Source organism: Cynocephalus volans, chromosome 4, assembly GCF_027409185.1.
Source record: "Cynocephalus volans isolate mCynVol1 chromosome 4, mCynVol1.pri, whole genome shotgun sequence".
NCBI classification, from domain to species: Eukaryota; Metazoa; Chordata; class Mammalia; order Dermoptera; family Cynocephalidae; genus Cynocephalus; species Cynocephalus volans.
Genome location: NC_084463.1, coordinates 10,907,476 through 10,920,020, shown reverse-complemented (window position 1 = coordinate 10,920,020; position 12,545 = coordinate 10,907,476). Strand labels below are relative to the sequence as shown.

Sequence of the window (12,545 nt, the reverse complement as noted above, 5' to 3'; positions counted from 1 at the left end):
ACAACCTCTCTTCCAGTAGGAGTAGGATAGGCTAAGAAAATATCTTGGAAGACCCGCCTCAAACTAAATTAGCTTCAAGCTCATGCATGGGAGTTGTCTCCTGCATACAGAGACTCCTGCTGCTGGAGCACTCAGTTACATCTTCACAAACCAAACCAAGAGCCAAAAACCTTGGCATCTAGCCTTCTTGTCAATTCAGCCTTGCCAATTTTCAATCTCCTTATCTAGACCCTCCCTACCTCTTTCTCCTTTCTTTATCTGCTTAGGATCTGTCATATACATCTATATAACCTTCCATTTTCACAAGGGAAAGGGGGAATGTTATGGTTTCATATCATTAATCAAGGGAGCAGAAGTCCTCGATGGATAACAAAGAAAAGGCAGAGTTTGAGCAGCTGATTCAAATTTTTCAAAAAACTAAGCAGTAGATGGGTCAGTGATTACATTTTTCCAAACATGCACACACACCCAACTTTCAGTCTCTTGGGGAATGTGGCTGCATCCTCAGGCAGCAGCAGCTAGCAGAGCTGGCTCCCAGAAAACCCTGTATTTGTTTAGCAGTGAGCTGCAGACACAAGTGCATTTCATTACGCGGCACCTCCAGCTACAGTAAACAAATTTGTCAGCTCACTAGCTCATTAAGGTGCGCCATGGACATGGGGGATTTATTGAGACCTGCACAATAAAAGTAACATGAATGGATTTACTAATTTTGTCAATCACTCCAACAAACGAGCCAAAGAGGGGGAGAAACTAGGAATGGGGGACAAGAAAAGGGGTGGAAAGGAAAAGAAAGGAGGTTAAAAAAGAAGGAAGAGGGAAGTTTGGTTTGCAAGAGAGAAAATAAATGGGTTAAAATGGGACCAGATCTGTACTTTGCTCCTGGCTACACAACAACCTCCAGGTTCAATCTATCTCCTATGCTGGGCCACTCTTTCTAGGGTGCAGGGGTCTCCAGCAGAAAAGGTGCCAAGGGCAAGCTAAGTTACAAGATGCCAAGTCAAGTCCTGGCTCCCTGGCAGTGCCCATCGATGGGAATATGCTCCTCCATTCCTCCCAACTTTGCATCAGATATTGAATGAATGAATCTGAGGATTAAAAACTGCATTTGGGGAAGCAGCAGGCTCCACTACATCAGCAGAGACTGATTGCCTCTTCTGGCAGCCCCTTCCTCTTGGCTTCCCAGTGCAGTTGCTGGACCCTCCCAGACATTCCAGAATGAATTAAAACTCCTACCAGAAGAACAAGGGGAGGAATAGGAAGAAAGAGAGACAGAGAGAGACAGAGAGAGAGACAGAGAGAGGGCGGGGGGAGAGAGAGAGAGAGAGAGAGAGAGAGAGAGAGAGAGAGAGAGAGAGTGTGTGTGTGTGTGTGTGTGTGTGTGTGTGTGTGTGTGTGTGTGTGTGTGTGTGTGTGTGTGTGTGTGTGTGTGTGTGTGTGTGTGTGTGTGTGTGTGTGTGTGTGTGTGTGTGTGTGTGTGTGTGTGTGTGTGTGTGTGTGTGTGTGTGTGTAGTAGGGGGTGGTTGGGGTGGAAAGTAAATCCGAAGAGGTATGCAGCCCTCTGGTCTGTAACTTTCAAAATGACAGCAGGACTGGGGCAAAGGTCACGGGGTCTGAGGCCTTAAGCACCTCCGCCAGCTGTGGTGGCGAAGCCTGGAGCCCGCAGGACGCCTGCCCGTATAAATCAGTGGTAAGCAGCACCCGCTGGGGGCAAGGACAATGGGCCCCCACAGGGGTGGGAGGCAGGACAATGGGGCCCGGCCAGTGCGCAGGCCCGGAACAAATGTGCCCTGGCACCACGGGGGCCCCCATTTGTGAAACTAATTGGCCCACGATTGAAAAATTGGACCAACTTCAACAGCCCTGAGAGAAGAAGGGCAGCCTGCAGTAGCCTAACCTAGCCCTGCTCTGCACAGCCCACCCCGCCCAGCCCAGCCCTGGGGGACATGATACGGAAGCCTCTCAGGAACTGCCCATTTTGGCAGAGAGGTGCCTTTGAAATGGAAAGAGTCTGGGAGAATGACGGATTGGGGGATGGGGCAGGTGGCATCATGCCGACTTCAGGCCCCGTGCCCAACTTCTTTCCCCAAGACGCAGAGAAGAACTGTCTTGCCCAGTTTCTCCACACTGCTTGTTCTGTAGGAATAAAGCTCACAGGAGACAGACAGCCACCTGTCTACGCTCTGGGTTCCTAAAGTTGGACGGCTCCCTGCTTCCCTCATCTGGGGGCAGGCAGGGAGCAAACGAACATAGAGCTACATAGCATCCTACATAGCATCGGCTCCTTCCTGAGTCTGTCCCCCCTGGCATGTGTTCAGTTCTGTGTCCTCTGCGTGTAACTCTCCCAGTAAGAGGACTGTAAGAAACTAGGGTCCCTCAGTCTCTAACTCACCTGATCCTGGAGGCTTCTGGCCAAAGCAGCCCCCGTAGTGTGTGGTGGGAGGTCAGGGTGGAGTGTGAAAGGGCAGGCAGGATCATCACCCCCGCCTCTGTCCTCCCGCCCTTCCCTTCCCATGACTGTCACCGCAGACTCCCCGCTGAGCAGTGGGAGAGTGGAAAGCACGAGTCTTCAGCCTGCCCTGGAGTCCTGGCTCAGTGACTAACTCACTGGTGTTCTTGGGTAAGTTACAAGACCTCTCTGGGCTTCAGTTTCCTCATCGCAAAAGTGAAGGAGGACGTAAATGATCCTTGAAGCGTTGTCCCCCCATGCTAATATTCAATGATTCTAGTCCTATTAAAGAGGGTGCTGGCAGACTGCACAATCTTTTCTCCCACTGAGATGTATTTCAGCATTTTCTCTTTCAAAGCTTGGCTTTACAGCCTTCTTTTAGTTAAAGAAAATCCCTCGACTTCAGTAGGAACCACTTTCTTAGGCTGACAGAGGGACAGTCACAAGCAAGGCAAAAAAAGGATCTAACAGTGACCAAGCAGCCACGAAGTGTCAAACTCGGACTAACCTTTCTCAAGCAACCCTGTGAGACAGGGATTTTTAGGAAGATGGGGAAAGCAAGCTTTGAGAGAAAAAACGACTAGGTCCTTTCTGTATGGGAGCACCAGTTAGCTAATTAGGATCTCCCAGAACTGCCCATACACTGAGAGGCAGTTTTTGAGTAGCTGGGTCTAAGGGTACCTGAAGCCCCTCTGTGCCAGAAGTGGGCTAAGCTGGTAGGGTGGGGATAGGGGAGTAGGGGTTTTCTCTCCCACGTCCCCAGCACCAGGGTGATGACCACTGAGGAACCCTGAATAGAGGTTGGTCTCGTTTCCTTAGCACAGTGCCCAACACACAGCAGGCACTTAAATTCCTAGCAGTGTGTCCAGAACTTAATGGAGGGCATGGAGCTTCCACCTAAGATGTGATCCAATTTCATTATTTGTACAATAAATTTTCCCCAGGTCTCTTTCGTCTCTTGTATTCGTCACGTGTGTTAGACTTCTTCTACAGAGGGTCAACTTCTCCAGTTTCAGGCATCCCCAAAGTCATCCTGAAGACCCTGGGGAGAAATTGGGGCTCAGAAGCAGGGTCTTTCAGAAACAAACAAACAACAACAAAAAAAACCCAGCTCAGCTGGGCTCTTATTTAAAATTTCCAGTAAGCTCCAATGTATTCCAGAAACAGTGAGGTCAAGGCAGGAGGAGGTCCAGATAGAAGAGAGGAGACAGAGAAAGAGAGAGACAGAGAGAGAAAGACAAAGACCCAGAGAGACAGAATGGAGCGGGAGGGAAGCAGGGGTTATGGGAGACAGAAATTCAAAGTAAAATGAAATACTGATTGTTTCAGAACCATTTTGATATCTCACAAACACTGGGCCATGAAAAGAAAAACTACCCCATATAAATAAACAAAATAACAACAAAAAGAGAGGATGTATTCACTTTACTGACATTTTAATGGTTTCTCTTTCCCCCCTCCCACCCCCAGAAGATGATTACAAATTAAGCAGCATTTAAATGCTTTTTACTGTCAACAATTAAAAGGAGGGCTGTGGGCCTGAGAGTGTGGTGGCTATTCATTCCCACGGTAACCGGGCTCTCAGAGCCACCACAAGCCCTTCCCGTACTGTACTAAACACAATGGCCAAAAAGGGAAAAATGCCCATACCGTTAATTTAGCAGGATATTCAAAAGCAAATTAAAATATAAAAAGCCCTCAGCACAAAGATAGATATCGAGAGGGCAGGGCAGGTGAAGCTCATGGAGTTAAAGTCGCAGCAGCAAGAGAGTTTAAGCACAGTCTGATCACACCTTATTCAGGGCTCCTTGCGCTCATTTCATGTATTTATTTTCTGTGTATGTGTGTAGTGTAGTGTAGGAAGCATCAAGGGCAGAGAGGCTGTTTTGCTTTTTTAGGGACATAGGAATAAACAAGTAAGGGAGCCTAAGGGCTCTAGGCCAGACCAGGAATCAGCCAGGGAGTGGGGAGAGGTTCATACCAGTGCCCCGACCTGGGCTTCAACTGGGAGGACTGGACCCCCGACACTCAGCTCTCCAGTACCTGGTCATGGCCTTCTCCGCCAGGCCACAGGTAGAAACCAGGTGATCCTAATTTCACTTTATTCAGAGGAAAGCATTTCATTCCAGGTGGACCAAAAGAACATTTAGTTTTTCAGAAATTGACTCTCTTTTTCACTGTTCAAGCTGTTTCCCAAATCATGCTAAACCCCTGCCTGCCCCAGCCCACTACCACCAATATTCACATCTTTCTGAAAGGCTAAAACCCAGTCTGTGTTGGATCCCAGTAAATTGCTGCTAGAACTCCCTTTTAGCTAACTTGGTATGGTTTCTCAGAATCCATATGACAGGTACCTCTTAAAATCATGAAAACTCCATCCCAGAATAAAGGTAAAGAAAAGGATTAGAAAGGAAAAAGGAGCAAGGGAATCAGGGGGTATGGGATGTAGCTACCAATTTCCATCCCAGTTCTTCAGAGAGGAAGATGGAAATCATAGAAGTGAGGTGGCTATCGGGTAGAGGGCGAGGCTGGATTTAGAAGCAGCTGGGTGCATTTCAGTACGGTAAAGTTTAATATTCAGGAGAGGCGATGGAGAAATAAAAGAGACACGTCCCCTTTAAAAGGAAATATAATTTACAGTGTGCAGCCAGGCGGCCCATAGTTTCAATCTCGTTTACTATAGAGAAAACTCTGCTAGCTGTTCTCTATCCCACAAATCCGATTTAATCAGACAAGCCAGCCAGCGTGGCTTGGAGTAAAAACGGATAATTAGTAAACAGAGAGCTACTCCAGCGCTTCATTGGCATTCGAGTTGGGCTACTGTGTCGCATTTAAAATGCAGTCTGATGAAGTTTACAAAATCAAACCATTTGTTACTCCTATTGAAGAGGCTTCAGGCCACTTGCAATTAAATTGGAATTAGTGCTCAGAATGAGACACAGCAAATTCATACTAAAAAGGGATCTGACTTTGAGACATTTGACTTCACTTCAACAGTTTTCTGTGTGAGTGTGTGTGTGGGTGTTGCTAAAAGACTCCGCACTCACCTCGACTCTGCAGGGCTCCCCAACTCGGTGAGCTTGCCCCCCACAACCTGCTACTCTCTGAGGTGGCCGTGGGGGGGGGGAGCAGGGGGGCGGGAGGAACAGCTGACACCGGGGCGCCAGGCCCCGCGTTCACACCAGGAAGATACTGTACTAGGGAAAACTGGCCACAAAGGGCCATATGGCTCCCTTCTGCATTGAGCCTTTGCACAAGGGGGTGGAAGGGGGCGGGGAAAGCTGCCAGAAGGCACACTTCTAGGGGGCACTGGTCCCACCCACCTCAGATGCAGGCTGGCGGCTGTGGGGGGAATAGGGGACATCTTTTCCCCCGGTTGGCTGGGCTCCTGTGATGCCCTGCACAGGGAGGGTTTCACTCAGGACATCCTACTCACCAGCCCGCTCCCAATCCCATGCACTGCCCTTCTAGGCAGGAAAGGTGGGCAAACTCTTGTCGCAGCAGGGCTTCTTACGAGACACCCACGCTGTCCAGGGATAGCACTCAGGAGGTGGGTGAACTTGAAGGGGGGTAAAAAATGACATCTTTTTTTTCCCACCAACTTCCAACCCAAAATAAGCAGGTCCTTTGACTGGAAACATAAGCAACAAACCAGTCGTATTAGCAGTACTTCTAACTACTTGGTCACCCATAGATATCACAGATATTTTCACAATACATTGGAAATGTTGCAGTTATCTCCGAGTATCATTCATGCAAACCACTCCTGCAAAAAATATGGTAGTTATTCCTCGATATTTGATCATATTTCATCTTGATCGTGTTAGTTAATGGCATAACAAAAAATCACTCAGATTACTATATTACAAATGGTTTTGTAAAAAATCTTTTTTTATCTGTATTTCAAGTTCCATTATAATCCTGCATATTTTACTTTATGCATGTATAGACATTATTCTTAGGAATGGATGAAGGCTTCACCAGACTGCCCAAGGAGTTCATGGCACAAAAGGTTAAGAATTTCTGGTCTAGGGGCTGGGAGGAGGGAGAAATGGGAAGTTAGAGTTTAATGGGTTAAGAGTTTCCGTTTTACAAGAGGAAGAATTCTGGCAATGTGACGTACGGTGGTGATGGATGCACAACAAAGTAAATATATTTAATGCCACTGAACTGTACTCTTAAAAATGGTTAAAATGGTAAATTTAATGTTATATATATTACCAGAATTAAAAAATAAAAAACAAATTCCCCTGGTCTGAAGCTACCTGTACCCCTCCCACCCCTCTGCTGCCTGGAAATACCTAGACCAAAAACTAGTTTCATTCCTTCCAACTTTTCCACCTGCAATGAGGAAGAGACAGAACGCTCAGCCGCCCAGGCAGGAGGCAGGCACGACAGGAGGTCCAGCCTCCATCCTCAGCTCTGACACCAAAGAGACTGCTGAGCTGAGGAGCTGCTGCAAATTTGAGGCACTGTCTGCCTTTCCCCACCAGAATGAAAGCCGCTTGAGAGCAGCGACCTCACTTCTCTTATGCACCACTGGAGCACCTGGTCCTGACAGGTGTTTGATGAGTATTTATTGGATGGAGAGAAGAATGAATGAAGGATTAAAGAGATGAATTTTATTTCTCTGGACTTGAACTCATCTGTGAAATAAAGGGATAGGCTTTGTGATCCTTTCAAGCTCCTGCAGTCCTGAGGGGCTCCATCTGCTTGACAGCCTCTCCTCCCTACTGACCCCACCTGCCCCTTGCATGTGGAGCCCTAAGAAGTGAACAGTGGGTGTGTGCACACGGGTGGGGATGGCTGTGGCAGAAGCATGTCTGATGTGGAATACTGGGGGTGACAGGCCACTGCCTTCCTGGGCCCTAGGACTTTCTGTGGACTTCAGGAACGGTCCTGCCCCAGCCGCTGCACACGTCCCCTTCCTGTGCTTGGAGGAAGACAGTGGGCTCACTGTGTGTCCTCCCACCACACTGAGAGGAAATGGGTTGGAGGTGACAGTGGTGATCGAGGGGACAGTAAACAGAAAGACCCACTGAACAGACATGCAACGAGAAGGAGGCCACAGAGGCCTGAAGAAGTTTTTATGCTGTGTCAGGTGGCACGCAATGGCCTTGGAAGCCTGGAAAGAGGAGACTGTCCTTTTTGCTACTGAGGGAGAGAAATCTGATTATGGCCAAGAAAAAAAACCTCATGGTCCACCAGCCTTTCCCATTCCTCCCAGATCTGAAACTCCCCTCCTTCCAAACAGACTGCTTTCCTGGCTCACTAAATGTCTTCCAGGAAAGGAGACAGGGCTTGTGGCAGGCACCTGCAGGGCTTCACGGCCACACCAGGTGATGTGGGTGCTCCTCAGACAACTGATGGACAACCTGGTCCTCCCCTCCCATACCCTGACTCATGCAGACACTCCACCCCATGACATTGAGAAGGACAGTCTGCAGAGAAAGCCAGCCTCGTCCTCACGCTAAGAAGGAACTGAACGTTAAATGTCACATGGTGGCTTGGGGTTCTTCTCGTTTCCTAAGTGCCTCCCCTTTCACTTCCTCCTCTGGAGTTTTTGGGCCGCTCCCTGGCAGCACTGGCCCTGGAGGCGGAGACGTTCAAGGTGACTCTCTCCTGCCACTGGCCAGGCACCCAGGTCATAAACAGGAGTCAGAAGAGACCTCTGCTCTAACTATCCACCACCAGCATCACTTGGTTGCCGAGTCTTAATGTTCGTCCCTCCTCTGGGATTCCAGCCATCTCTGCTTCTCTCTCTGGGTGGCAGTACTTTTCTTTCCCCTGGGGGACAGTGTTGGAGAGTCACTTTGAGCACCACCCACTCATTTAGTCACTCACTGGCTCGTGAACCTCGCACTCCTTGGGCTCCAATTCTGTGCAGGCATCAAACACTGAGGCTACAATGCTAAGAAAACACTTATTGCACCCAAGAAGCCCACAGTCTGAGAGGTATAGAGCAAAGAGCCCAGGTTTTGAAGCCAGACCAACCCTGGGTTCAAATCCTGGCCCTGTCATTTATTCACTAGCTATACCATCCTATTCAAATTACCTACTATCTCTGGTTCTCAGTTTGCTCGTGTGTATGAATTGTAATCCCCACCATGCAAGGTTGCCGGGAGGATTAGAGATAATATATGAAAAGTGTCTTTCACAGTGACACATGGTAGGAGACTGAGAAATGGTAACAGCTTAGAACACTGGTCCAGTGGACTGGGTAAGGGGCATGGGTAGCAGATGTGTAAAATCAGTGGACTGTGGTGCTTTACCTTAGGGAGTCCTATGGTTTGAATGTGTCCCTCAGCCTTCACGTGTTGGAAACTTGATCCCCAATGTGGTGGTGTTGGGAGGTGGGACCAAATAAGATGTGACTGGATCATGGGGGCGGATCCCTCATGAATGGCTTAAAGCCATTACTGCGGGAGTGGGTTCTTTATAATAGGATAAGTTCAGCCCCCTCTTGCTCTCTCTCTCTCTCACCCTCTTGCCTTCTGCCATTGAAGATCAAAGAACGGTTCTGGTGGCAGCAGCTGGATGGGAGAACTTGGGAGGTGGGAAGGAGGTGTGAGCTTAACACTTTGGAGGTGCAGCTCTTCCTGGTGGTGAGAGGCATGGAGTGTTCTCTTTAAGCACCTCCTGGAGGGGGCCTAAGTACAGTTCACAGCACCAGTCTTAGTCACTAAATCCAACAGACATTTTCTAGTCTTCTTCTTAGCAGACTTCTCAGAAGCATTCAGAACTACTTTTTCATTTGTCAACCCCCTTCCTTTAGCTTCCAGGACATCACACCCTCCTGGTCTCCCTCCTGTTTCTTTCAGGGACTCCACTGTGGGTTGCGATTTTTCTGGAGGGCTGTAATATGTTGGGGTTCCTCTGGATTCTGTTCTAACCCATTCTCTTTTTATACACTCTCGTTATATAAACTCACCCACTTCCAGAGCTTCAGCGATCATTTATGTGATGACTCCAATATACGTGAGGGTACTTCAAAAAGTTTGTGGAAAGATTTGTACTGTCTTTTAATTCTATTTTTCCATGAACTTTCTGAAGTACTCTCGTCCATGTCCAGTGAGTGCCTCTCTTCTGAATTCCAGAAATACCTGTACATCCAAATGCTTCCTGGACACCCCTGTCCCCGACCCATGTCACTTACACCTCACTATTGTAATATCAAACTGCTCATTATTTTAATAAGAACAACAAAAAAGTTCTTTCTCCTCTAGTGTCCCCATTTCAATAAAGAACTCCACTTTCACCCAATTGCCCAAGCAAGATAAGGGAGCATATCCTAGATTCCTCTCTCTCTCAACTCTCACAACAGATCAATTATCAAATTTCTTAAGCCTTCTAGTATCTTTTTGTCCACCTCCACTACAACTACACTGGTTCAAACTACCATAATTTCTTGCCTAGATGATGGCAGCACTGTCCTAACTGATCTCCCTGCCTTTGGTTTAAACCCTCCAATCTATTCACAACTGTGTAGTCAAAGTAATTTTTCTATAACATAATCTGATGTCACTAACCTGATTAAGACCCTTCAATGGCTCCCTATTGTCCCAAAGGAAAAAAAGGCAAAACTATTTAAAGTGGTTTTCAGGGGTCTTTCACCATTTAATGCCCTTTACCTCTCCAGTCTCAGGTCTTAGCCCCCCACTCCCATTTTCAGTTCCATGAACTTGTCTTATTCTCTCCCAACCCTGAACATTTACCATGCTGACTCAGCCTGGCATTCTTCCCTTTCTCCCCCATCATCCCCAGCGTCTTGACTTAGTAATTCCTCCTCCCTCAGATGACACCACCTCCAGGAGGCCTCCCCAACTCCCCATCCAATGCCCCCAATATAACAATATTTACCCTGTATGTGACTTGCTGACTTATCTGTCTCCCTAGAAGGCATGAGACCCATGAGGACAGGAGTTCTGTTTTGCTCACTTCTGTATTCCCAGAGCCCAATATAGTAATAGAAACATAATGTGTTCAATAAATATTTACTTCATAAACAAATGAATAAAAAATTAAGTTAACCTATCAATATTTCCGTCGGCTTGAGCCAGAGTCCTTGGCAAGTTATGATTTCCAGAGCCCAAACCATTAACATTTGATTCTTAGCAACCTCATGTAAACACCCCTTCTTACCCTACCCAGCCTGCCACCAGCCTGGATTCCCTGTGAGTTGCAGGCTCCTGAGCCTATATGTTCCTTTATTTTTTAACATGTATTAGGTGTACATGCCTACCCTCATGCGTTAGGAACAGGGCACAGGTTCTCACGGGCTTGGTTTCTCCCCTTAGCCTGGAAGTATTCACTTATGTGGTACCCAGTGCAGAACTACCCAGATGCCTCTTCCTGATGGAGGGTCATTCACATCCAAGGGAGACCCAGATCTTTGGGTGGAAGGGCTGCAGAATGGAGTTATTGGACATTACTCCATGGCCAGCGCTGTTAGATGACAGCCAACAAGCACCTACAGTTTAGAACCTGACATCAAACCTGGCAACTCTTCCTGGCCACAGTGGAACAGGCCCCGAGGCTGCACATGTCCTTGGTGCCACCTCCTTCTCTTTGTCCTCTAAGGCCAGGGCAGGTCCTCAGCTCTCCCTGTAGGGCCTGCTTTGTGCGGTCCTCATGCACACAAGACGGCCCCAGGGCCAGAACCCTCTATCCCTGAGCAATGGGCTCCCCCAAATCACACTCTCCATCCCTCTTCAGAGAGTAATCGTGTATAATACACTGTCTTAAAGTTCAATTTCCACAGCAGGTGGGAATTCCCTAAAACAGGGCTGCTGATTGAAATGACAAAAGCTGTGTCACTAACGTACACATAAATTGTGACTTCTAACATCATCCTGCTAGGAAAATAAAAATTGATTTTTTTAAAGAGTTGAACAGGCTTTTGTCAGATTTGACTTGTTCTTAGCCCTGGCCGAAGACGTTCTCGTAGATCTAGAGATGACTGCAGTGCCAGGTGTCCTTGTAAGGAAATGTGACAACACAGGTAACCCCTGGGGGGTGATCAGCTCTCAGGCAAGGGTCCTGCCCATATCCATTCAGGGTCCTTCCTCTGCCCAGACACTGCTCATTCCTACTGCCTGATTTCCCCACCTCTCAAGTTCAAAGAACCCTGAAAAGTGAGAAGGATAAGCAGTGTTTACTTAATCATCTTTATGCCACTTTCTTAACATTTTTGGGGGAGCCATGATTTTCCAGTCAGTCCAACAGGCCACTGAGAATTAGAAAACATGGGTGGCACCCTCTGTTCATTCAGGTTAGAGTAACTGTGGGTTTGGAAGATTTGGGCAAAGGTCACTGAAAGGAGCAGATTTGAGGAAACCTCCAAAAAGTTCCCATTTGAGCCCAGATGGAAGTACTGTGCGGTTTTAGTGGGAGAGGCAAGAACAAAAGACCCTTTCATTCCAAAGATGCTTACATCAAGGATGGCTCACACCACCCCTCGCCCAAGACTGACTTCGTCCATCAGTGTTGTCTATGCAAGGAACAGCAGTCAACCCTGGATGGACACTGTGTGGTCACAGCCACTTTGTATAACATGGGTCTCCTCTTAGCACTTACCACTCCTTTACTCCTCCTCAGCTCCCTCATTCTCTAAACACTCCTGGGCCTTACATTCCACCCATTCTCCTTCCCCCTTCCGCCTTATGTCATTCAGCTGTGGCTGTTTTCTGAAACAATGGCCTATTGAGAGAAGACTGTAATACTGTACCAGCACAGAGAATGCTAAAGACCACCTCTTCCTCTGAGGAGCATATGCCTGGAGCGTAAAGCATTTTCATGCTGTCTACCCTAAGTGAACTATGGTGCAGTACATGCATGCACTGAAACAACACACTGTACCCCACAAATATGTCCAAAAAAATGTTAAAATTAGGAGAAAAAAAAAAAGAAATGGCCAGGAGGACTAATCAAGATCTGGGATATGAATGAGAGAGAAACAACCCCTAAATCACCCAACTATGACACTTTGGCAGCCTGAGTCTTATGTCTTCTGAAGTACCATGAGGGTGATGGAAAATCAGGACAGCAGGAGGAGACAGTGGAGTGGTAAAGGGGGATGCAATGTGGAGTACCTGCA

General features: G+C 47.6%; 1 protein-coding gene across 7 annotated transcripts in view; it reads right to left on the bottom strand.

The window, feature by feature from the left end:
- ZBTB16 (zinc finger and BTB domain containing 16) overlaps window positions 1-12,545 on the bottom strand; it is a 183,093-nt gene that overhangs the window by 20,038 nt on the left and 150,510 nt on the right. The window lies entirely within an intron of this gene.